This window comes from Macaca fascicularis, chromosome 5, assembly GCF_037993035.2.
Source record: "Macaca fascicularis isolate 582-1 chromosome 5, T2T-MFA8v1.1".
NCBI classification, from domain to species: Eukaryota; Metazoa; Chordata; class Mammalia; order Primates; family Cercopithecidae; genus Macaca; species Macaca fascicularis.
In genome coordinates, this window is record NC_088379.1 from 4,235,285 (window position 1) to 4,240,431 (window position 5,147).

The following is a 5,147-nucleotide window of genomic DNA, read 5'->3' on the forward strand; positions in this document are numbered from 1 at the left end:
CCTGGATTGTGTTTGTTACTATTGTGTAACTTAGCCTATTATGCTGAATGCACACTCATTCCCTTTCTTTTTTTTTTTTTTTTGAGACGGAGTCTCGCTCTGTCGCCCAGGCTGGAGTGCAGTGGCCGGATCTCAGCTCACTGCAAGCTCCGCCTCCCGGGTTCACGCCATTCTCCTGCCTCAGCCTCCCGAGTAGCTGGGACTACAGGCGCCCGCCACCTCGCCCGGCTAGTTTTTTGTATTTTTTAGTAGAGACGGGGTTTCACCGTGTTAGCCAGGATAGTCTCAATCTCCTGACCTCGTGATCCACCCGTCTCGGCCTCCCAAAGTGCTGGGATTACAGGCTTGAGCCACTGCGCCCGGCCACTCATTCCCTTTCAAATGGGAAGTTTAACCCAGGGGGCACACTGTTAAATGTTTGTGGACACAAATTTTGAGCACTTAAAATAGATCACATTCCCTTGCCTTTTCCCTTCTCTCTCCTTCCCCTCCCTCCCTCCTGGGTGGCAGCTAGCCTCTCTACCAATCTTTCTGGAAATTAAGAAAAGGCTTGCCTCCAAGCCCATGCAGTTTTGGGCTGTTCAGCTTGATGAGTAGTGAGCAGAGTGAGCTGAACTTCAGCCTTGACCCGCTGCCTTGACCAGGCACTTTTGAGCAGTGCACAACCCACACAACAGCCCAGGGTGACCCAGCTATTCATCCATCCCCAGGCCCTGAGTTGGGCTCTGCAGGTTCAGAGAGCATAGGATGCTCTGTACGCCTCAAGGAGCTCGCTTTAGGGGAAGCAGACGGGACGTAGAATAGCCCTCATTCTGGTCAGCATTGAGGGAGGGATGTCAGGGTGCCTCTGACCAGGGGAGGTGGCGGGGGCAGCGCACACTGTGAGAGGCGGGCTGTTCAATGTCTGACGTGTGGAACCTCCAGCAAGCAGATGGAAGGGGTGAGGTGAGGAGAATAATGATAAATCATAGCTAGAACCTTCTGGACTCTTCTTTGCTAAGAGGCGCTAAGCAGCATTTGCTGCTGCCTAGGGGTCATTACTTCTGGATTCGTCCAGGGGGACACTGTGAGGTTGGGGTCTTGGCCTCAGAAGGCCCTTTCTCTCCACCCACCTCTGCACCTGCTGTACCCATCTGTCCCTGGCATCATAAGGATGAACATCCAGCCCAGGGCGTGGTGCAGCTGGGGGCACCCTGCACAGCCAGCCCAGGCACAAGGCGACAGGACCCCTCAGCATCTCAGACTCATCTCCACCCTCCTCATTTCCCAGTTGGGAAAAAATTCTTCCATTGATCCACCAACATTTATTGGGGGCTTCTTTTTTAATAATAGTTTTATTGAGATATAATTCACATACTGTAAAATTCACCCTTTTAATTATACAATTCAGTGTTTTTAAAGCATATTCATAGAATTGAGGTGTAACCGCCACCCCACTTTTAAATTTTAGTATCTAATTTTAGAGGATTTTCTTTTTTTCCTTTCTTTCTTTTTTTTTTTTTATATTATTATTTTTTTGAGACGGAGTATCACTCGCCCTATCACCCAGACTGGAATGCAGTGTTGCAATCTAGGCTCACCACAACCTCCACCTCCCTGGTTCAAGCGATTCTCCTGCCTCAGCCTCCCAAGTAGCTGGAATTACAAGTGTCTGCTGACAGCCCAGCTAATTTTTTTATTTGTTTGTTTGTTTTTTAGTAGAGATAGGGTTTCACCATGTTGGCCAGGCTGGTCTCAAACTCCTGATCTCAAGTGATCAACTCGCCTTGGCCTCCCAGAATGCTGGGATTACAGGCATGAGCCACCACACCCGGCCTCTTTTGTCTTCTGTTTTGAGGCAGGGTCTTGCTCTGTCACCAGGCTGGAGTGCAGTGATGTGATCTCAGCGCACTGCTGCCTTGACCTCCTGGGCTCAAGCAATTCTCCCGAGTAACTGGGACTACAGGCACACATCACTATGCTCAGCTCATTTTGTTAAATTTTTAGAGATGGGGTCTCACTATGTTGTCCCGGCTGATCTTGAACTCCTGGACTCAAGAGATCCTCCCACCTCAGGCTCCCATAGTGGTGGGATTATAGGCATGAGCCACTGCACCGGGCTTAGACCACTTTCATTACCCCCCAAAGAAACCCCATACCCCTTAGCAGTCACCCACCTTTTCTCTCTACTCCCAGCCCTGGCAACCACTAATCTACTTATATCTCTATGGATTTGCCTATTTTGGACATTTACGTAAATGGAATCACTTTAGTGGCCTTTTGTGTCTGGCTTCTATCATTTTGTGTAATGTTGTCAAGGTATGTAACAGCATTTCATTCTTTTTTATGGCCAAATAATATTTTGCTGTATGGATAGTCCTCTTTGTCCATTCATCGGTCGGTGGACATTTGGGTTATTTCCACTTTTTTGGCTATTATAAATGATGCTGCCGTGTATACACATGCACGCTTTTTTAAGTTGACAATGTTCTCAGTGCCCTTGGGCAGATACCTAGGAGCGGAATTGCTGGCTCATGTCATAATGCTCTGTTTTTGAGGAGATGCCTGACTATTTTCCAAAGTGGCTGCACCATTCTACTTTCAGCAATGTGTGAGGGTTCCCATTCGTCCAGATCTTCACCAGCATTTGTTATTATCTGCCTTTTTTTATTCCAGCTATGATCATGGGTGTGAAGTGATATCTAATTGTAGTTTGATTTGCATTTCCCTAATGACTAATGAGAATGAATATCTTTCCATCTATTTATCTGCCATTTTTATATCCTTTTTAGAGACATGTCTATTTGAATCCTTGGGCTATTTTTAAATTGAGTTATTTGTCTTTTTATTGTTGGGTTGTCAGAGTTCTTTATATGTTCTGGATACAGGTTCTAAATGATATATGTGTGTTGCAAATATTTTCTTCCATTCTTTGTGTCATCTTTTTACTTTCTGGATGGAGTTCTTGGAAGTGAAAAGCTTTACACTAATTTACATTAATGTTCAGGTAATTAATAACAATGGTGACTGTCCCGTGCCAGAGTAGTGTACGTATTGGCCCATATAAGCTGCACATCAACCCATGAAGTCAGGACTCCCATTGTCTCCAGGCCATAGCAGAGGAAACAGGAATGCAGAGATCAAGTAAGAGGCTCCAGACAGTGAACCTAATACAGACAGAAGCAGGGCCTGGACCTGGCATCTGGTTCCAAGCTCTGGCTCTTCACCACCACACTGTCGGGGCTCTGCATTGAAGCCTTCACCATTCAGAGGAGACAGGAAGGTGGGCTTGTAGTTGTACCAAGAAGCATTATTGCCTCTTGCAAGCATCGGGGATCTTCAAGGGAGGGATAGTTATCTTCCAGGAGTGGAGCATCAGAGGATGGGCTCCCAGGCTCTTGGCAAACAATTATGTTGCTGGGCCTCACAAATCCTGGATGCTCATGTATGGCTGTCATTCCCTCATTAAGGAGGCCATATGCCCCACTGCCATCATCTCTACCACATCATCATCACCACCACCATCATTACCACCACTATCAACACCACCACCATCATCACCACCAGTATCACCACCACCACCATCATTACCACCACTGTCACCACCACCATCATCACCATCATAATCACCATCACCAGTCATCATTACCACCACTATCACCATCACCACCATCATTGCCACCACTATCACCACCACCGCTATCATCACCATCATAATCACCATCACCATCACCACCATAATCACCATTATCACCATCATAGTCACCATCACCATCATCACCAAAATAATCACCATCAACACCACCATTATCACCATCACCATCATCACCATCATAGTCACCATCATCATCATTACCACCACCATCACCACCACCACCATCACCACCATTATCACCATCACCATCATCACCACCATAATCACCATCACCATCATCACCACTGCCATCATTACCACCACTATCAACACCACCACCATCATCACCATCATAATCACCATCACCATCATCACCACCATCATCACCATCACATCATCGCCACCATAATCACCACCACCATCATCACCATCATCATCATCACCATCATTATCACCGTCATCACCACCACCATTATCACCACCACTATCAACACCACCACATAATAATCACCATCACCACCATCATCACCACCACCATCATTACCACCACTATCACCACCACCACCATCATAATCACCATCACCATCATCACCACCATAATCACCATCATCACCACCATTATCACCATCACCATAATCACCATCACCATCATCACCACCACTGTCATTACCACCACTATCAACACCACCACCATCATCACCATCATAATCACCATCACCATCATCACCATCACCATCATCACCACCATTATCACCATCACCATAATCACCATCACCATCATCACCACCACTGTCATTACCACCACTATCAACACCACCACCATCATCACCATCATAATCACCATCACCATCATCACCATCATCACCACCATAATCACCATCACCATCATTACCATCACCATCACCACCATCATTATCACCGTCATCACCACCATCATCGCCACCACCATCATCACCACCACTATCAACACCACCACCAACATCACCATCATAATCACCATCACCATCATCACCACCACCACTATCACCACCACCACCATCATCACCATCATAATCACCACCATAATCACCATCACCACCATAATCACCATCACCATCATCACCATCATAGTCACCATCACCATCACCACCATAATCACCATCTTCACCACCATAATCACCATCACCAGGACATCACCATCATCACCACCATTATCACCATCACCATCATCACCACCACCACCATCATCATCATCATTAACATATCACCATCACCATCATCACCACCACCACCATCATCATGATCATTAACATATCACCATCACCACTGTCATCACCATCACCACTGTTACCACCATTGACACCACCACGACCATCATCAGCACCACCACATCACCATCACCATCATCACCATCATAGTCACCATCACCATCATTACCACCACTATCACCACCACCACCATCACCACCATTATCACCATCACCATCATCACCACCATAATCACCATCACCATCATCACCACCACCGTCATTACCACAACCACATCACTATCATTG